At 46.8% G+C, this 11888-nt stretch overlaps 1 protein-coding gene across 2 annotated transcripts in view; it reads right to left on the minus strand.

The window, feature by feature from the left end:
- The window catches only part of LOC141201245 (retinol dehydrogenase 7-like), a 132312-nt gene extending 121621 nt beyond the window's left edge, over window positions 1–10691 (minus strand). Inside the window, exons 1-3 of one of the 2 annotated variants that reach the window (XM_073663361.1) lie at window positions 10607–10691; window positions 10007–10123; window positions 2445–2516 (exon numbers count right to left, since the gene is read on the minus strand). The gene's annotated coding sequence lies outside the window, so the exon portion shown is untranslated. The remainder of the gene's footprint in view (window positions 1–2444; window positions 2517–10006; window positions 10124–10606) is intronic. The other variant, XM_073663360.1, reaches the window with a different exon arrangement.
- Between the last annotated feature and the right edge of the window lie 1197 nt (window positions 10692–11888).

The following is an 11888-nucleotide window of genomic DNA, read 5'->3' on the forward strand; positions in this document are numbered from 1 at the left end:
ATAGGACTCCAGGCTAAGCCGTGAGGGTGATATAGGATCCGGATACACTGTCGCTGGTGAGGAAACTTCTCTTCAGCTAGAGAATAGAGTTAGAGAGATGGTTCACCTAAAGAGGGCAACAGGGTTGAAGATGTTTCTAGCACCTGTATGGGAGATGAAAACCTGTTGAGCCTTATCCAATGTACCTGACTGTAAATACTGTATATACTCTTCTCCCCCAAGTAAAATCACAGTTATGGTTAAGAACCTCGTGTCCTCTGAATTTATTGCTGTCCTTGTCCCAGAAGAGAAATGCTTGGAGACAGCCGTGATCGGATGGTTTGAAGTAAGTGAAGAATCTCACATACCCAGCCACACATCAGAGGGAGGACACAAATTGTCTGTAGTGTGTCAAAGCGAGCAGGGGCTACAACTCGCCCACGACCACCTCGCTGGGGCACCTTACATTTGGCGTAGTCGGCAGGATGCGAGCTTCTCGCATGAAGAAAACGGGGAAGAGCCAACGCAGAACACTGAGGAGAAAGTGTTGGAAGACATACAGCACAAGATGGTGGCCAGAAGCATGGACTCTAAGATGGCGACAATGGCGGTAAAGTATAGGAGAAGAACCACCTACCGTGGGAATGGACAGCGCCGGAGAGCGCGAAAAGGTGTTAAGCCCCTGCGAGTTCCAGCCCAGAGAAGAATGGGCCCAGCCAGGGGTGGATTAAGAGTAGCAATGGCCCCGGGCAGTTTAGAAGGCGCGGCCCCCCCCCCACCTGATTTATCACGTGACATGTCACATGATCCCCTGTGATAGATCATGTGATAGTTCACGGGAAATTAATTTGGCACAATATTAATTGTGCTGCCTTATCTGAGAGCAGCACAATATTGGGGCAGATACCCTGATTCCAGCGATGTGTCACTTTTTCAGCTGCTTGTTGTCATTTTGAGAAAATCACCGTTTTATCTGCTGCAGATCTAGCAGCTCTCTGAATGCTGCGCTCTGTATAGCCCCACCCACACCACTGATTGGCAGCTTTCTGCCCATGCTCAGTGTACACAGAAATCTACTGATCAGTGATGGGGGTGGGGTCCTACAGAACTTACTAGTCATCTAGTGATAATTACCTTCTGACAAATCAATGATTTTATCAAAACAACACTAAGCAGCCCAGTAAGTGACACATTACTGGAATCAGTGCCTCTAACCCTACATTATGCTGCTCTGAGATTAGGTGGCAAAAACCTGATGACAGATTCCCTTTAAAGGAGCTGTAAACACAAAAAAGTTTGTATTAAAAAAATACAAGCCATTTGTGAAATTAACTTTTTTTCATTGTTAATTCACATTAGACTGTATCTTCAACACTTTTGTCAGCAGGTCTTATTACAGACTCTGAATAGGGCAGCTCTCTCCCTCTCCCTCAGCAGAAAGTCACAGCATGGTTAAAAAATGGGATCTTTTATGATTTTCTCATAATAAATAAAAAAGGGCATGCAAGTCCTCCAAACTATTTTCCTTTTCTCTATAGGGGAGGTCCTAAATCTTTCTTGTTCTTTAGTTGATCACATGTCAAAAAGGCAAAGCATTTACTATGAACTCGCCTAAAAAAATATACACTTGGAGAGTAATATCATCATCTGCATGTAAATATTCCTTGACTCTAAGGGCTCGCTCACACTGTCGTATAACACGGCCGAATGCTATGTGATGTTTTATCGGATAGGACTCGGCCCTATGTTATACAATGGCACAGTGCAGATATGCTATTATTGGCATGAGAAAATAATCTCATTCGATATTCGGACCATGTGCACCCATACAAGTCTATGGGTGCACGTAAAACATTGGACTGCACTCGGATGTCATCCAAGTGCAGTCCGATGAACACTCACGAGACTATGGAGAAGATGGAGAAATTAAGTTCTCCATCTTCTCCATATCTGTGCTGCGAGAGAATCGGATCACACTCAGTTGAAGCTCTGACAGAGTTTGAGCCGAGTGTCATTAGCATAATTGGCCCTATTCTCTTGCATGAGAGAATATATGGCTTAGTGAGTGGACCCTAAAACTGAATAGTAGTGACGGACAGGCACCTCACAAGCGGGATCCATGTAGCTCTCAGATGTCATGTAGGTAGGGCTTCATTCCATGGGGTAGGGCTTAATTTCAAGGTATATAAAAAAATGGACTTCAAATAAAAATTAAATGAACACAAAAAGCACTAATTGAATTATTTTTTCGTATTTATGTTTGCAGTACCTTTAAAAACACTTTGAGGACCAAAGCACATATATGTCCCATAGTTTTAAACTGGAAAAAAATTTGATTGAATAAAATTTAAGGTCCTCGAAGGTTTAAGTAGGTCATAAATTCATATGAATACTTGCTCATACAATTGCACATGCCAAAAGATGAAGAACAGAATAAAAAATATGACATTAAGTGGAGCACTTACAGGTATTCAAGGTGAAAGAGACCAGCAAAGGCATCGTCTCAAATGACAGTAAATGAGTTAGAATTCAGCAAGCTGAAAATGAAGACAGCAGGTTAGAAGCGAACCAGACTTTATGGCGCTCAGAATTAGTCAAGCAGAATTTATTGACTGCTCTTGCAAAGCACTGAGACTCCCGCTGTGTATAGATGGCGCCGTGCGGCCTCCCGCTGTGTATAGATGGCGCCGTGCGGCCTCCCGCTGTGTATAGATGGCACCGTATAGATGGCTATGTGCGGCCTCCTGCTGAGTATACGTGTATAGATGGCTACGTGCGGCCTCCTGCCGAGTATAGATGCCCCACGGCGCTCCCCCCAGAGACAGCAGGAGGCCGCACAGCGCCATATATACTCAGCGGGAGGCCGCACGTAGCCATCTATACACAGCAGGAGGCCGCACGGCGACATCTGTACTCAGCGGGGGGCCGCATGTAGCCATCTATACACAGCGGGGGGCGCACGTAGCCATCTATACACAGCGGGGGGCCGCACGGCACCGTCTATACACAGCGGGGGGCCGCACGTAGCCATTTATACACAGCGGGGGGCCGCACGTAGCCATCTATACACAGCGGGGGGCCGCACGGCGCCCCCCCCAGAGACATCAGGAGGCCGCACGGCGCCAACTATACTCAGCAGGAGGCCGCATGCAGTCATGCACACACACAAACATATACAGACACGCATAAACACATTTGAAACATAAAAATACGTACAGACATCACACAATGACATCTGCCCACACACACACACACAAACACACACATACAGACATCACACACACACACACCTGTCCACACACACACACACACCTGCCCACACACACATCTGTGTGTGTGTGTGTGTATTTTTTTTAAGTTAAAAACAAGTAAAATGCATGCGTCATCAATATCAAGACTCCAGATATAAGGGCCTATTCACACTAAATTTTGCAATGCATTCATCTCCTCTTTCCAGGCTTCTATCTAAATCCCGGAAAAATGGCATTCAGATGGGCCTTGACATAGCCATTGATTTGAACAAAGGCAAACCGAGGCTAAAGTCTGAATCTTTAGGCTCCATTTGCTCTGCTTTCAGATGTCTCATTTCAGACACCACAATCCTGAATTTCAGGGATTCAGTTGTAAGCCTTGTGTAAAGACCTGAAAGCAGCGCTGAATGTAGTATGAATAGGTCCTTACATCCTACACCACCTCAGGGTATTGTTGTTATGGAGTATTGCCCCTGGGTGGCCGCAGTTATGACCACCACCAGGGCTCGCGGTCACCCACCCTAGCTTTGGTATTCTGGGGAGCTGGTAAAATGAATATCTGAGAAGAGCCCTAGAGAAGCAAGAACATTGGACAACCAAGAGGTGGCGGCCTCAAGTCAGGTGTAGTGTTCAACAGGGCAAGACTTTCTAACCTGCCCACACACACACACACACACACACACACACACACACATACACACACACATATCTGCCCACACACACACACCTGCCCACACACACACACACACCTGCCCACACACACACACACACCTGCCCACACAGACACACACACCTGCCCACACAGACACACCTGCCCACACACACACACACACACACACCTGCCCACACACACCTGCCCACACACACCTGCCCACACACACACCTGCCCACACACACACACACCTGCCCACACACACACACACCTGCCCACACACACACACACACACCTGCCCACACACACACACACCTGCCCCCACACACACACACACACCTGCTCACACAGACACACACACACACCTGCCCACACACACACACACACCTGCCCACACACACACACCTGCCCACACAGACACACACACCTGCCCACACAGGCACACACCTGCCCACACACCTGCCCACACAGATACACACACCTGCCCACACAGACACACACACCTGCCCACACACACACACACACCTGCCCACACACACACACACACACACACACACACACCTGCCCACACAGACACACACACACACACACCAGCCCACACACACACCTGCCCACACACACACACACACACACACACACCTGCCCACACACACACACACACACACACACACCTGCCCACACACACACACACCTGCCCACATAGACACACACACACACCAGCCCACACACACACCTGCCCACACACACACCTGCCCACACACACACCTGCCCACACACACACACCTGCCCACACACACACACCTGCCCACACACACACCTGCCCACACACACCTACCCACACACACCTGCCCACACACACACACCTGCCCACACACACACACCTGCCCACACACACACACACACCTGCCCACACAGACACACACCTACCACACAGACACACACCTGCCCACACAGACACACCTGCCCATACACACACACCTGCCCACACACACACACCTGCCCACACACACACACACCTGCCCACACAGACACACACACACACCTGCCCACACACACACACCTGCCCACACACACACACACCTGCCCACACAGACACACACACACACCTGCCCACACACACACACCTGCCCACACACACACCTGCCCACACACACACCTGCCCACACACACACACACACCTGCCCACACAGACATCTGCCCACACACACACACATCTGCCCACACACACACACACCTGCCCACACAGACACACACACACACACACACACACACTCACCATCCCCCGGCTCCATTCCTCCTGCCTGCTCTCTCTCCTCTCCGGTGGTAAGTAGCATGACGTCACAGCTAGGAGACACGGCCGCGCACAGGGCCATGTCTCCTAGCAGTGACGCGGCCGGGCCAGCATAGGGAAGTTAACTACTGCAGTGCTGGCCCGGCCGATGAAGAAGTAGCGGTGGCCGCTGCTGGGGGAGCGGTCCGGGGCCCCCCCTCCCGCCACTGCTACTGGTATGTGCCGCTGCGGCCCGCACATATAATGAGGGCAATCCGGCATTAGACACCCCGCCCGGAGCCGCGGGCCCCCTGCAGGCTCGGGGCCCCGGGCGGTTGCCCGGATTGCCCTCATTATAATCCGCCTATGGGCCCAGCAGTAAATATACGTCCCAGGATGGGACGTCCAGTAAAGAAGAGGGCGCGGCACAGAGTGAAGTCCGGTCCAGTGAATATCAGTGCGCCTAGGAAGGAGGCGCGGCTGAAGGCGGAGCCGCTTAAAGTGATGCGTGACGCGGCGGTCACATCAGAAATTCGGCCTAGGAAGAGGCAAAGTCAGACTCGCAGAAAGTGCATCATCAGGGCGCAACAAGCGCCATTTTCTTCTCAATGCATGAGAGGTGAGAAGCTGAGTGGAAAGCCCCGAGTGATGATGGCACATGGCGGACGAGACTCGAGTGTGCCCCATGTCTGCCGGCCTATGGAAATTAACAAGGAAGAAATGGACACAGAGGAGGAGATGCCCTCTGCTCGGGGAGAGAAAACCCCTGGCATTGAGGCAGCGATGAAGGCCCAAAAGCGGTGGAGCGAGGCCGTGGAGAGTCCATGCAGACAACTCCGGTGGTCCGTGAGTACCATATGGACTGCTGGGGTGATCAGAGTGTGCCAAAGAAGACACAAATGGGAATTGCTAAGACCGACAAACCGAGCTTTTGTGAGTTGGGGTGGACCCTACCCAGTGAAAAGCGGGGCTGTGGCAGGCTCAGGAACTGGAAGAGATGGCTCCATTTGAGCATTGTAAGCTGCCCGGAGAACAGCGGCGTGGAGTAAGCGCGGGCCAGGTGGTCCAGAACTTTAGAGTGACCAGCTATGGTCCCACTCAAGTGGGCTGTGGGAGTGCTACTTCAGCGAAGGGACACCCCAGGCCCAGTAAGCTTCCCAACCAACCCTGGGGATGGAGAGAAACACCCTTCTGAAGGAGCAGAGGGAGGTCGAGAAGAAAAAGTGAAGGGGAGAAGGCCTAGGGCTAACCAGCCCCATTGCAAAAGTTTTGCAGGGACCCGTCTCACACTGCTTATGTAAGGCGACTGTGAAAATGTCTGCTAAGGGCAAACTGCCCTGTTTTTCAAGTTGAGAACTGTTTTACATAAATAATCCGAGGGATTGTTGCTTTACCTTCATGGCCAGAAGGCCTGTTTGTTTCTCCTAAAAGGAATCGGAGGGACTGTTTAAGATACTCTTGAGTCCAGGCAGGCATGTAGTAGCAGCAGGCAGCTGAAGGTTGGTTTGCACCTTTTGCTGCTGAAATTTGCAGCACTGAGGCACACGTTGAGGATGGATATCCTCTAATCCTAAGAGACTTGCGGCCTAGCCGGAAGAATTGATGACCCCCTCTAAGGCCAAGAAGAAAGAGACTCATGGGGTGTTCCCTGTGACCGTGTGCCTCAGAATGCAGCCCTTGAAGGAGATTGAGGGCTATTGGTGTGTTTACCTGTCTTAATAATATGGACATGGACACTGTGTTTCTGGGGTCCTTACCAAGAAGGATCGGTACTTCTGAGCAAAGTTGAATGTTATGACAATGGACTGTCTGAATTGCTGTTCCGGGGCCCTTACCCGAAAAGGGCTGGTCTCCCACCCAAGAAGAAGACTTCAAGACCAGTCTTGTACTAAAATGTTTTAGTAATGTGATAAGATGTTATAAATGTTAACGTGTGTTGGTTGCCTGGTATAGTCGAGGACGACCATCATTAAAGTGTAGGGGAATGTAATAGTGAGGAAGGGTGTAACCTGGCACTGAAGTAGTTAAAATAACATGTTCCCATAGTTAGATCTCTCTGAACTGCTGTTAGGTCAAGTTAAGGGGTTAGCTTCAGTGGTACAGTCAGTAGAGTAGAGGGGGGAATGCAGTGTTTTGGCCAGGCGTGGAGTATATCTGGGGTTTAGTTTGACATATTTCCTTGTGGGGCTGTAGTACTTTTAATCGGCCACTGTCGGGCGCAGCTGTTAGCGAGACCCTGTTACCAGAAAGACGGTGAGGACTTAACTGCCGCAAGGGGCGGGGCATCCTAGGTAACATCTGGAGAATTTCCCAGACGGTGTCAGTTGGAGTCTTGTCAGAGTTGTGACAGGAAGCCTTACGGGCGTACAGCCAGGGAAATTGGCTGCTAGGGTAGACGGGGGCTCCCTACCCTCAGACAGCGGATCAACAGTGTAAATATCTCCTCACGCAGGAGTCCCATTAGCCGGCCAGAGAAACTCAACGGCGGTATTGAGGACCCGGGGCACGTCTAGTCTGCAGGTAGCAGAGGAAGATAGGACTCCAGGCTAAGCCGTGAGGGTGATATAGGATCTGGATACACTGTCTCTGGTGAGGAAACTTCTCTTCAGCTAGAGAATAGAGTTAGAGAGATGCTTCACCTAAAAAGAGCACCAGGGCTGAAGATGTTTCTAGCACCTGTATGGGAGAAGAAAAGGTGTTGGGCCTTATCCAATGTACCTGACTGTAAATACTGTATATACTCTTCTCCCCCAAGTAAAATCCCAGTTATGGTTAAGAACCTCGTGTCCTCTGAATTTATTGCTGCCCTGGTCCCAGAAGAGAAATGCCTGGAGAGAGCCACGATCGGATGGTTTGAAGTAAGTGAAGAATGTCACATACCCAGCCACACATCAGAGGGAGGACACAAATTGTCTGTAGGGTGTCAAAGCAAGCAGAGGCTACAACTCACCCACGACCACCTCGCTGGGGCACCTTACAGAACAACACAAAAGAAACTACCATATACTAATTAAATGACAGGAGGGTCCACGTGATCCCAAGTGCCCCTCTTATGGATATATCAGGGGCTCACATTAGATCTCTATAAATCCCATCCACTTTCCTGGAACTGTAATATATTGCATTTTTGACGCAACCATGTGCACACATTGAGTATTTGGTGAGTTTTTTACCTCAGTATTTGTAAGACAAAAAACAGTAGTGGAACAGTCAGAGGAAAAATATAAGGGTTTGCTCACACTTGCGCATAAATCAGACAAGTGAAAACAGATAAAATAAACGGATTGGTCCTGTAAAAGAGTAATAGCTTCTGAGGAAAAAAACGGATTGTATACAGACAGCACATGGATGACAAGTGAGGAAAAATCATCCCACTCTCCTGGATTAAAATGGGACCAATATATGCAAGTGTGAACGAACTCTAATAGAAACACATCACCACTTCTGCATTTTTTTACCCACTCGTGGTTTTGGCTTACAAATACTGAGGTAAAAAACTCGCCAAATACTGAACGTGTTCACATAGCCTTAAAATACACAGTGTCAAACACTTACCAAAAACTCATCATGGAACACAGCCGCTGGCTACATTACCATGATAAGTATTTTCTGAGTTTTTGATGTTACAGATTTTCTGCATTAATTACTGTAGTTAAATTAGGTTACTTGATCTTTTTTCATTGAGTTTTTTAGGGCGTTTTTATTGCCTTTTTTGGTTATTTTTTAGCATTTTTTTTCTTTAAATAAAGCTGTTTTGTTTTTGATCATTCCTGGTATTTGGTTTTTGACAAAGCTTTATTGATACAGTCATGTGCTAAAAAAGTATACACATTTCTTACCCGCAGCTTTTTACGCATCTAATGCAACTCTATGGGGAAAATCCGCACATAAAACTCATCGTACTCACAAGAGAAATTGACATGTTGTGTATAAATCCCATCTACTTTGCTGTAACTCAAAGTCACTGTCTTTTGTACACAGCGAAAATACGCAGTCAAATCCTCATCAAAAACTTATCTTGGGCACTTAAGTTTTTGCTATCACATCATAGAGAGCTGCATGGTGCGATTCCAGCGATGTGTCACTTACTGAGCTGCTTGCTGTCATTCTGTTAAAATCAGTGTTTTCTCTGCTGCAGATCTAGCAGTTCTCTGAATACTGAGTTCTGTATAACCCTGCCCACACCACTGATTGGCAGCTTTATGTGTCCACTGTACATAGACAGAAAGCTGCCAATCAGTGGTGGAGACGGGGGTTATACAGAGTTCATGAATATGGAAGCCTATATTTCAGCAGGTTTGCTAGTCCTCTAGAGATATTCTCCTGCTGATAAAACTGTGCTTTTTATTAAAACAACAGCAAGCAGCTCAGTAAGTGACACATCACTGGAATCAGTGTCTCTGCCTCTAAATTATGCTGCTCTCAGGGTAGGTGGCAAAAACCTGGTGACAGATTCCCTTTAACCTCAACATGTTTTTTCAAATTTGCAGCATGTCAATTCTTTCAGTATTTTTGTAGCATTTTTTTCACCCATTGAAATGAATAGAAAATAACTAAAAACACATTAAAACGTTTATATTTTACTCAGCATTTTTCCAGAAAAAAATCTGCTGCAAATACTAAACTTGTACACATTCCCAAACTCATTGAGGTCTGTTGAAAGCCATTATGTGAACAAAACCTAAGTCAATTAAAAAAAGTGTCATTTAAATGTAACTATTGAAAAATTTGAATTTAAGTTAATTAAAAAAAAAAAAAAAATTATATTTTAATACAACTATTCTAAAGAACATGCATAATGTTTCAAAAGACAATAATGTTAGCTTCGATTTAAATATATGGCTATATACTTACCCCTTTGTTGTCTGCACTATTGTGGACTAATATCCAACGCTGCTTGAAAGATAAAGTCTTCTGATTTTGAGTTCCAAGTCCCTTCAGCTTTCTCACGTCCTTACCAGCTCCAAAACCCTGTGCAGACAAGCAAAGAGATGTATCCATCAGATGCGTGCTTTGGATGTATAGGAAGCACAAACACTAAATGAAACAAAGCAGTCAAAGTCCAGCAACGCAGAAGGATCTTATTTGCATGGTAAAATTCCTTTATTCCTTCAATTAAGCAGTATATACAAGTCACTGTCATATATCTCCTAAGGGCGCACAAGAGGGCCGTATTTCTCATTTGAGGATCGCATCGTACTGCACGGACTGGTCCGGCGCCTCTCCTGACCTGAACGTGACAGCATGATGTATTTCTATGCAGCTGTCAAGCTCAGGTCAGGAGAGCCGAAGGTCAGTCCGAGGATTGCTATGGGATCCGAGCACTAGAAATACGGCCGTCTGTCTGTGCCCTAATTGATGCATTAAAGGGATTTTAGTAATAAGATTTTTCTGCGTTGCTGGACTTTTTCTTCTTTTTTAAGTCCTGTGAAGCTTAGGAGCGATGATACTCACCTGCCTGCATCATAAGTTATAGAAAAAATTGTTAGTAGTTTGCTTAATAAATGGATGAGTCAGATAGCTTTAGGGTTGTGGGTGTACCTCACATACATTCTTCAGTCCAATAAATATAAGTAGGGCGGCTTGACTCATAGCATTTGACCTATGGCTCAGAAAATCTATATGAAAAACTGCAGTGACATTTTTCAAAAAATATATGTTAATTATACTCAAAAAAAGTTTTTTGTTGCATCATGATTTAAAATGATGTGTTTTACTTTTTACAGTACACCATGTATTATAGATAATAGGGCAATGAATAAGGCTGTGTGCCCACAATGAGTTTTTGGTGAGTTTTTGACGCTGTGTTAAAAGTTAATTTTTTTTCCACGTGTCATACATTCAGTACAGCGGCCGGGCACCTTCATAACACTATTAGCCTGCAGATTAACCATATATCTGTATGTTATATAAATAGACAGACCGAACTGTATGGATATATAGCATCACTGTAGTCAGGGTACTCCCAAGTTAAATATGCAGCCTACAAAATTGGAGTAATTTCCCAAATCAAATGTAAATCCATATTGATATATAAAAAACACTTTATTTCATAGATAAGATAAAATCACATAACAAAGTTAAGAAAATAGATCTTATGAGGTAAGGATACACACAAGTGCAGAGCAGCAATAAATAAGTGGGTCTTAGGGGAACAACTGGCTGACCCTATTCAACTGTAGCATATCATAGTCTATAGTACATGTGTACAGTAAAAAAGTAGCAAGAAACACTGTGTGGAGTTAAAATGGTCTCCCCAAGGTAGGTACCTCCACACAGAGAGAAGCAATCATAGAGAGTCACTGAAAGAAGTTGAACAGGCAGGAATAGCGATCACAAGTAGAACCAGAGTGCTCACCCATAAGGTACAAAAATTACCACTAAGCCACTCTGCAGCCCCGACGCGCGTTTCGCGTGGCTTCTTCGGGGGGCGGTGGTTGTGGAACAAATACGCACCATTTTATCTCCTGCACAGACTGAATGCAGGTGACAGCGCTGATTACTGCAGCGCATGCAGAGTGGCAGGACGTCCCCCCGCACCGCGTCACATCCGGCCAGTTTCCCGACGGAACCATGGGCAGGGACGTGCAACTAGTGACGTCACCATCCACAGCCCCGACGTACGGAAGCCCGACGGGACGCGGCCGGAGCAGGACGGCACTGCGCATGCGCGGCTCAGCGGCAGCCATGACAAGTAAGGGATGAAGTGAGGGCACAGAGATACAACTAAATGTAT

Source organism: Phyllobates terribilis, unplaced genomic scaffold (genome assembly GCF_046119375.1).
Source record: "Phyllobates terribilis strain yellow unplaced genomic scaffold, ASM4611937v1 Scaffold_2__4_contigs__length_985480577, whole genome shotgun sequence".
NCBI classification, from domain to species: domain Eukaryota; kingdom Metazoa; phylum Chordata; class Amphibia; order Anura; family Dendrobatidae; genus Phyllobates; species Phyllobates terribilis.